Source organism: Schistocerca nitens, chromosome 2 (assembly GCF_023898315.1).
Source record: "Schistocerca nitens isolate TAMUIC-IGC-003100 chromosome 2, iqSchNite1.1, whole genome shotgun sequence".
Lineage (NCBI taxonomy): Eukaryota > Metazoa > Arthropoda > Insecta > Orthoptera > Acrididae > Schistocerca > Schistocerca nitens.
Genome location: NC_064615.1, coordinates 24760156 through 24770668, shown reverse-complemented (window position 1 = coordinate 24770668; position 10513 = coordinate 24760156). Strand labels below are relative to the sequence as shown.

The 10513-nt window shown below is 47.8% G+C and overlaps 1 pseudogene; it reads right to left on the bottom strand.

Annotated features, from left to right (window-relative positions):
* Window positions 1–2448: 2448 nt before the first annotated feature.
* Window positions 2449–2566, bottom strand: LOC126237563 (5S ribosomal RNA; annotated as a pseudogene).
* Window positions 2567–10513: the final 7947 nt, after the last annotated feature.

The window sequence follows — 10513 nt, the reverse complement described above, 5'->3', positions numbered from 1 at the left end:
CTAGCTTTTAAAATATTATCTGCTGTATCTGCATGTAATGGTGGGTTGCTAAATTGTAACTCACTGAAAACACTATTACTTACACAGTTATTTATTCCTTCATTAATAACGCGGGTATTTTTATTTATTGTTGAGTCTGGAATTACTGGTTTAAAATCAATTGTATGTAACTGTAAACGGCACAATAGTAACCGAATCCTGCTTCCCCTTGACTACCAGGTAGCCGGCCGCGATGGCCGAGAGGTTCTAGGCGCCTCAGTCTGGAACCGCACGACCGCTACGATCGCAGGTTCGAATCCTACCTCGGGCATGGGCGTGTGTGATGTCCTTAGGCTAGTTAGGTTTAAGTAGTTCTAAGTTCTAGGGGACTGATGGCCTAATATGTTAAGTCCCATAGTGCTCACAGCCATTTGCGCCATTTTTGACTACCAGGTTTCATTGGCATTCAAAAGTGAATGTTAACCGATGTAACATACTGGATTAGCCTGGATGGGCCACATTTTGAGTTTTGGCATTGAATTTAGTCACAAACGTTTCCTTCTCAGAGTAAAATTATTCTGTCACACGACACTAATCCTCTCTTGTCATCTGGCATCAGGACTTCCCGTAACTGAAACAGAATCGTTACTTAGGACTCGGAGGAGAAGAGGAGCGTGCGGGACGACGTCGGCTGCAGACGGGGGCACGAGTGATGCAGCACATTTCGCGCAGACGCGGCGCTGTGTCCGATACGACACGATCCGATCCGACCTTATCCGATTTGACCCGAAAGCGCGGCGCGCGTGTTTGCCGCTGCTGAATAATGTATGCGGCAGCAGGCCGGGCCGCCTTCTTAAAATGAAGCGGCCTGTTTCACAGCCGGCTCGCTGCGACCCGCCTGCGCCGCGCCGCGCCACCCTGCAAAGTGGATGTGACGTCGCTACAGCAACGGGCGCCGCCGTGTTCGGGTGGTACACGCTCTTGGCTTCCCTGCTTTACGAAGGTGCTGTACCCCATGCTGGTACCTCAAAAGTTGATTATGCTACCTGTGGCGCTGCTATAAAGGAGTTCCAAATGGTGTAAATCGTGTCTCTTTTAGGTATGGTACATTGAGGTGGAAAAAGTCATTGAATACCTCCAAATATCGTCTCGGACCTCCTTTTGCCCGGAGTAGTCCGGCATCTAGACGTCGCATGCACTCAAAAGTTGTGTCGGAAGTTCCATGCGGCTTTTCGCGGATGATGCTGTAGTATACAGAGAAGTTGCAGCATTAGAAAACTGTAGCGAAATGCAGGAAGATCTGCAGCGGATAGACACTTGGCGCAGGGAGTGGCAACTGACCCTTAACATAGACAAATGTAACGTATTGCGAATACATAGAAGGAAGGATCATTTATTGTATGATTATATGATAGCGAAACAAACACTGGTAGCAGTTACTTCTGTAAAATATCTGGGAGTATGCGTACGGAACGATTTGAAGTGGAATGATCATATAAAATTAATTGTTGGTAAGGCGGGTACCAGGTTTTGATTCATTGGGAGAGTCCTTAGAAAATGTAGTCTACCAACAAAGGAGGTGGCTTACAAAACACTTGTTCTACCTATACTTGAGTATTGCTCATCAGTGTGGGATCAGTACCAGGTCGGGTTGACAGAGGAGATACAGAAGATCCAAAGAAGAGCGGCGCGTTTCGTCACAGGGTTACTTGGTAAGCGTCATAGCGTTACGGAGATGTTTAGCAAACTCAAGTGGCAGACTCTGCAAGAGAGGCGCTCTGCATCGCGGTGTAGCTTGCTGTCCAGGTTTCGAGAGGGTGCGTTTCTGGATGAGGTATCGAATATATTGCTTCCCCCTACTTATACCTCCCGAGGAGATCACGAATGTAAAATCAGAGAGATTCGAGCGCGCACGGAGGCTTTCCGGCAGTCGTTCTTCCCGCGAACCATACGCGACTGGGCCAGGAAAGGGAGGTACTGACAATGGCACGTAAAGTGCCCTCCGCCAGACATCGTTGGGTGGCTTGCGGAGTATAAATGTAGATTTAGATGTAGATGTAGTCGTTGGAAGTCTCCTGCAGAAATAGTGATACATGCTGCCTCCGCAGGCGTCGGACGATCCATGTGGGTCGTATTGTCCCGAATGTTTTTCTGACCAATCGCGACTTACTGTCGTCATCGACATGACGCATTGTGATACATAAACCTTGCATCGTTCTTTGGCAACATAAAGTCTGTGAGCGGCTAAAAGTGGTCTCCAACTCCTCCCGAACAGGCCATGAAGGCCCAAAGGTACCGACCGGCCGCCGTCTCATCCTCAGTCCACGTGCGTCACTGGATGCATATATGGAGGGGCATGTGGTCAGCACATCGCTCTGCCGGCCGTGTGTCGGTTTCCGAGACCGGAGCCGCTACTTCTCAGTCAAGTAGCTCCTCAGTTGGCGTCACAAGGGCTGAGTGCACCCTGCTTGCCAACAGCGCCCGGCAGACCGGATGGTCAACCATCCAAGTGCTAGCCCAGCCCGACAGCGCTTAACTTCGGTGATCTGACGGGAACCGGTGTTACCACTGCGGCAAGGACGTTGGCAAAAGTGCTCTCCAAGTAGGTGAATACAGCCATTTCCAGTCGGTCATCCAGTCCGCTCCATGTAAACACAGATTACAACATTACGGAGCTACCACCAGCTTGCACAGTGTCTTGTTATGACTTGGGTCCATGGCTCCGTTGGGTCTACGGCACACTCTAATATTGTCACCAACTGTTACCAACTTACATGTGGACCCATTTGACAAGGTCACTGTTTTCCAGTCGTCTGGTGTGCAACCAATATTGTTACGAGCCCAGGTGACGCTCTGCAGGCGATGTTGTGCTGTTTGTAAAGGCGCTTGCATCGGTCTTGTTTTGCCATAACTCATTAACACCAAATTTCACCGCACTCTCCTAGTGCACACGTTCGTCGTATGTCCCACATTGACGTCTGCGGTTATTTCGTGTAGTGTTGATTGCTTGTCTGTTAGCACTGACAGCTCTATGCAAAAGGCGCTGCTCTCATTGGTTAAGTGAAGACCGTCGGTCACTGCTTTGTCCGTGATGAGAGACAAAACCTGAAATGTGGTATTCTCGGCAGACTCCTTGTAACGTGCGCGTGGGGCACACAATACTAATTAAAGTCTGTACTATGGTAAGTGAGTCGGGTTTACCTTACGAGACAGGATTTCTGTATAGATATTGACCGCGTGTACCTGAATGGAGGCAAATCAGACTTACACCCGCTCGGTAATAACAATGATACGTCAAATAAGTCCGAAATGCAACTACACGTCAGGACGGACAAGAAACAACACAGAAGATGCTACCAATTTGTTAATAATACGGTCGCCAGCCTAATTAGGCATTAACTCAGTTTCTTCCCTGTACAAGTTGATGTACATTCATGCAAAACAACACGTAGTAACACTGCATAATATAGTAAATTTTTAGAACCAGAAAATCTATTGAACTGATAATTTCACAATCTGTACTGATATGGATAAACCATAAATACATAACACTACACTGTAATGTTTACTACAAAACTTTGTACTGTCTATTGATCTGATTAAAATTTAGGAGACGAGGTACTGGCAGAAGTAAAGCTGTGAGTACCGGCCGTGAGTCGTGCTTCGGTAGCTCAGATGGTAGAGCACTTGCCCGCGAAAGGCAAAGGTCCCGAGTTGGAGTCTCGGTCGGGCACACAGTTTTAATCTGCCAGGAATTTTATCAGCGCACACTCCGCTGCAGAGTGACAATCTCATTCTGGAAACATCCCCCAGGCTGCGGCTCGCATATTCGTCCTGCTCTCGTTACGAGCGTACTAATCATGCCTCTTTTCTGGCTCGGGTGGTGGTTTGACAGTTTGTGCAGGTATCGGTCCGTGTGTGTCGGTTTTCGATACACGCTGTGTCCCAGGTTTTCGCCATCCCTTGTGACCAGCACATCTAGAAATGGCAGTTTCTTGTCTTTTCCTACTTCCATGGTAAATGTTATGTTGGCATGGAGGCTGTTCAAGTGCCTTAGGAAGTCACCGAGCTGTTCTTCACCATGGCTCCACACCACGAAGTATCATCGACGTACCTGTACCACACCTTAGGTTTGCAAGTCGCCGAGTCCAGTGCCTGTGCTTCGAATTGTTCCAAGAAGAAGTTGGCCACCACTGGACTGAGAGGACTACCCATGGCGACGCCTTCCAGCTGTTCGTAGAAATCACCATTCCACGTGAAATAACTCGTGGTGAGACATGCATGGAAGAGTTTTTTTATGTCTTGCGGGAACATGGAACCGATGTGGTCCAGAGCGTCACTGAGTGGCACTTTCGTAAATAACGAAACAACATCAAAGCTGACCTGTATGTCGTTTGGTGCAAGTTTCAGTTCCTTCAGCTTCTCAATGAAATGTCCTGAGTCCTTAATGTATGTGTCGGTCTTCCCCACGTGTGGCTGGAGCAGAGAGGCCAAGTGTTTTGCCAGTTTATACGTTGGTGAGCCAGGAGCGCTAACGATCGGTCTCAGTGGAACGTTGTTCCTATGGATCTTGGGTAATCCATACAGCCGAGGTGGTAGGGCTTCTGTGTTGGGCAGGTTTCTCAGTATGTCCGCTGGCAGACAAGACGCCTTCATCAATCGATTCGTATTCCTAGATGAACGTCGGCCGAAGAACCCGAGACAGAAGCCAATAGGCAGTTTGTCAACAAGTGGCCACGAAAGCCTTAACAATTTTGTATTACGCCTCTACGGGGAGGAGATTTGCAGATTGTACCGACGCCTTGACCAACGACGGAAGAAAAAAGCGCGACTGATGTCCTCTCTCGCCTTTCTGTCACGATGCCGAGATGAATGTGCTACACCGAAGTTTCTTGAGATGTAAGCGCCTATTCACCACCGCCCAAGCACATCGTATCTACGACAGAATGGAACGAGCTTTTCTTCGTGAGCGAATACATACAACACGGAGAGACTTGGCTAGCACGGATCAGGGACTGCCTTTCTGCCATACATTCCCAGAGTGACGGACAGAATCGGCCGTATATTGCGCAAACATGGCGTAAAGACGATTTTCAAACCGGCAAGGAAGATCAAAGAGTGTCTTAGATCGGCGAAGGAGAAAAGAGACCCACTTGCAATGTCGGGAATATACCGTATACCATGCACATGCGGAAAAGTTTATGCCGGGATGACTGGACGATCCATTAACACCAGGATCAAGGAGCATAAGCGACATTGCAGATTGGGGCAGGTGGAGAAATCGGCCGTGGCAGAACACGCACTGAATGAGACCGACCACGTAATAAAATTCGCCGACACGGAAGTTCTGGCTGTAGAGAAGCACTATCACACGCGCTTGTTCAGAGAAGCTGTAGAAATCCAAAAACACGCGAACAGTTTGAACAAGAAAGAGGAAAGCCTTAAGGTAAACGGATCCTGGCTTCCCGTACTGCAGCGAACGACCGTCGCAGGTAGCAAGAGGAGAACCGCACCGGAAATGACCGCGGAGAAGCCCTCGGACGTTGGCGCGCCAGGTACATATAGTCTGCGGCCGCGAGCTCGCCTCCAGTTCACCACCGGCAATGGAGGGTGAAGCTTTGACAATGCCAGCCACTCGTGCTGGCGAAACGTCAGAAAAATCATTAGATGAACGTCGGCCGAAGAACCCGAGACAGAAGCCAACAGGCAGTTTGTCAACAAGTGGCCACGAAAGCCTTAACAATTTTGTAGTGTCAAACATCCTACAGTCTGGTGATTAGTGCATCATGTGATACTTTGTTAGTCCAGTACTCCTGTGGCAAAGAAGTGTGTGAAAGTTAAGTAAACCTTTAATTCATTTACGTAATAAAGTGAACTAATATTTCATGTGTTCTAGGTTGACAAGTCTTGTACAAGAGCCATAAAAAACCCACAGTTCTATTCAGACGAATGTAGGTTCGCCTGCCTGCAACAATAACATTGTCATGAACGAATCTTATCATTGACATCCTTTCACGCTGAGCTTTAATCCCACTCCTGAACACTGCTCCTCTCTCCGTCATTGTTCCTACGATGTATAGGTCAAACAGTAGGAACAAATGACAGCATGCTTGTCATACAACCTTTGTACGCTCAAGCGCCAAAGAAACTGGTACTGGCATGCGTATTCAAGTACAGAGATATGTAAAGAGGCAGAATACGACCCTGCGGTCGGCAACGCCTATAAAAGACAAGAAGTGTCGGGTGCAGTTTTTAGATCGGTTACTGGTGCTAAAATGGTAAGTTACAAGATTTAAGTGAGTTTGAACGTGGTGTTATAGTAGGCGCACGAGCGATAGGACACAGCATCTCCGAGGTAGTGCATCCACATCTACATCTACATTCATACTCCGCAAGCCACCCAACGGTGTGTGGCGGAGGGCACTTTACGTGCCACTGTCATTACCTCCCTTTCCTGTTCCAGTCGCGTATGGTTCGCGGGAAGAACGACTGTCTGAAAGCCTCCGTGCGCGCTCTAATCTCTCTAATTTTACATTCGTGATCTCCTCGGGAGGTATAAGTAGGGGGAAGCAATATACTCGATACCTCATCCAGAAACGCACCCTCTCGAAACCTGGACAGCAAGCTACACCGCGATGCAGAGCGCCTCTCTTGCAGAGTCTGCCACTTGAGTTTATTAAACATCTCCGTAACGCTATCACGGTTACCAAATAACCCTGTGACGAAACGCGCCGCTCTTCTTTGGATCTTCTCTATCTCCTCCGTCAACCCGATCTGGTACGGATCCCACACTGATGAGCAATACTCAAGTATAGGTCGAACGAGTGTTTTGTAAGCCACCTCCTTTGTTGGTAGACTACATTTTCTAAGGACTCTCCCAATGAATCTCAACCTGGCACCCGCCTTACCAACAATTAATTTTATATGATCATTCCACTTCAGATCGTTCCGCACGCATACTCCCAGATATTTTACAGAAGTAACTGCTACCAGTGTTTGTTCCGCTATCATATAATCATACAATAAAGGATCCTTCTTTCTATGTATTCGCAATACATTACATTTGTCTATGTTAAGGGACAGTTGCCACTCCCTGCACCAAGTGCCTATCCGCTGCAGATCTTCCTGCATTTCGTTACAATTTTCTAATGCTGCAACTTCTCTGTATACTACAGCATCATCCGCGAAAAGCCGCATGGAACTTCCGACACTATCTACTAGGTCATTTATATATATTGTGAAAAGCAATGGTCCCATAACACTTCCCTGTGGCACGCCAGAGGTTACCTTAACGTCTGTAGACGTCTCTCCATTGATAACAACATGCTGTGTTCTGTTTGCTAAAAAATCTTCAATCCAGCCACACAGCTGGTCTGATATTCCGTAGGCTCTTACTTTGTTTATCAGGCGACAGTGCGGAACTGTATCGAACGCCTTCCGGAAGTCAAGAGAAATAGCAACTACCTTGGAGCCTGTATCTAATATTTTCTGGGTCTCATGAACAAATAACGCGAGTTGGGTCTCACACGATCGCTGTTTCCGGAATCCATGTTGATTCCTACATAGTAGATTCTGGGTTTCCAAAAACGACATGATACTCGAGCAAAAAACATGTTCTAAAATTCTACAACAGATCGACGTCAGAGATATAGGTCTATAGTTTCGCGCATCTGCTCGACGACCCTTCTTGAAGACTGGGACTACCTGTGCTCTTTTCCAATCATTTGGAACCCTCCGTTCCTCTAGAGACTTGCGGTACACGGCTGTTAGAAGGGGGGCAAGTTCTTTCGCGTACTCTGTGTAGAATCGAATTGGTATCCCGTCAGGTCCAGTGGACTTTCCTCTGTTGAGTGATTCCAGTTGCTTTTCTATTCCTTGGACACTTATTTCGATGTCAGCCATTTTTTCGTTTGTGCGAGGATTTAGAGAAGGAACTGCAGTGCGGTCTTCCTCTGTGAAACAGCTTTGGAAAAAGGTGTTTAGTATTTCAGCTTTACGCGTGTCATCCTCTGTTTCAATGCCATCATCATCCCGGAGTGTCTGGATATGCTGTTTCGAGCCACTTACTGATTTAACGTAAGACCAGAACTTCCTAGGATTTTCTGTCAAGTCTGTACATAGAATTTTACTTTCGAATTCACTGAACGCTTCTCGCATAGCCCTCCTTACGCTAACTTTGACATCGCTTAGCTTCTGTTTGTCTGAGAGGTTTTGGCTGCGTTTAAACTTGGAGTGAAGCTCTCTTTGCTTTCGCAGTAGTTTCCTAACTTTGTTGTTGTACCACGGTGGGTTTTTCCCGTCCCTCACAGTTTTACTCGGCACGTACCTGTCTAAAACGCATTTTACGATTGCCTTGAACTTTTTCCATAAACACTCAACATTATCAGTGTCGGAACAGAAATTTTCGTTTTGATCTGTTAGGTGGTCTGAAATCTGCCTTCTATTACTCTTGCTAAACAGAAAAACCTTCCTCCCTTTTTTATATTCCTATTAACTTCCATATTCAGGGATGCTACAACGGCCTTATGATCACTGATTCCCTGTTCTGCACTTACAGAGTCGAGAAGTTCGGGTCTGTTTGTTATCAGTAGGTCCAAGATGTTATCTTCACGAGTCGGTTCTCTGTTTAATTGCTCGAGGTAATTTTCGGATAGTGCACTCAGTATAATGTCACTCGATGCTCTGTCCCTACCACCCGTCCTAAACATCTGAGTGTTCCAGTCTATATCTGGTAAATTGAAATCTCCACCTAAGACTATAGCATGCTGAGGAAATTTATGCGAAATGTATTCCAAATTTTCTCTCAGTTGTTCTGCCACTAACGCTGCTGAGTCGGGAGGTCGGTAAAAGGAGCCAATTATTAACCCAGCTCGGTTGTTGAGTGTAACCTCCACCCATAATAATTCACAGGAACTATCCACTTCTACTTCACTACAGGATAAACTACTACTAACAGCGACAAACACTCCACCACCGGTTGCATGCAATCTATCCTTCCTAAACACCGTCTGTACCTCTGTAAAAATTTCGGCAGAATTTATCTCTGGCTTAAGCCAGCTCTCTGTACCTATAACGATTTCAGCTTCGGTGCTTTCTATCAGCGCTTGAAGTTCCGGTACTTTACCAACGCAGCTTCGACAGTTTACAATTACAATACCGATTGCTGCTTGGTCCCCGCATGTCCTGACTTTGCTCCGCACCCTTTGAGGCTGTTGCCCTTTCTGTACTTGCCCGAGGCCATCTAACCTAAAAAACCGCCCAGTCCACGCCACACAACCCCTGCTACCCGTGTAGCCGCTTGCTGCGTGTAGTGGACTCCTGACCTATCCAGCGGAACCCGAAACCCCACCACCCTATGGCGCAAGTCGAGGAATCTGCAGCCCACACTGTCGCAGAACCGTCTCAGCCTCTGATTCAGACCCTCCACTCGGCTCTGTACCAAAGGTCCGCAGTCAGTCCTGTCGACGATGCTGCAGATGGTGAGCTCTGCTTTCATCCCGCTAGCGAGACTGGCAGTCTTCACCAAATCAGATAGCCGTCGGAAGCCAGAGAGGATTTCCTCCGATCCATAGCGACACACATCATTGGTGCCGACAAGAGCGACCACCTGCAGATGGGTGCACCCTGTACCCTTCATGGCATCCGGAAGGACCCTTTCCACATCTGGAATGACTCCCCCCGGTATGCACACGGAGTGCACATTGGTTTTCTTCCCCTCTCTTGCTGCCATTTCTCTAAGGGGCCCCATTACGCGCCTGACGTTGGAGCTCCCAACTACCAGTAAGCCCACCCTCTGCGACCGCCCGGATCTTGCAGACTGAGGGGCAACCTCTGGAACAGGACAAGCAGCCATGTCAGGCCGAAGATCAGTATCAGCCTGAGACACAACCTGAAACCGGTTCGTCAGACAAACTGGAGAGGCCTTCCGTTCAGCCCTCCGGAATGTCTTTCGCCCCCTGCCACACCTTGAGACTACCTCCCACTCTACCACATGTGAGGGATCAGCCTCAATGCGGGCAGTATCCCGGGCAACCACAGTCTTAGTCCGATCGGGGGATGCGTGGGACGAGGTGGCCGTCCCCGACAAACCCCCATCCGGACCCCCACAGTGATGCCCATTGGCAACAGCCTCAAGCTGTGTGACCGAAGCCAACACTGCCTGAAGCTGGGAGCGAAGGGATGCCAACTCAGCCTGCATCCGAACACAGCAGTTGCAGTCCCTATCCATGCTAAAAACTGTTTTGCAAAGAACGTCTGAACTAATCTACAGAGAGCGCAAACAAATCGACAAAATTTAAACGGTTATTAAAATACAAGATTGCCTAGTAAATGCAGTAATGCTGCTACTAACGCACTGCTGACACACTGCTTGGCAGCGGAAGGAGACTACGCGATTTTACACTATTCAGGTACTAAAACGCGATGCTACAACTCGCAAATACTATAATACGCCCGAAATTTATGTATCAAACAATGCAAGTACCAAAAACACTCAAAGAAATTAAGAATTAAACTATGTAAGAAATGAGTGAGC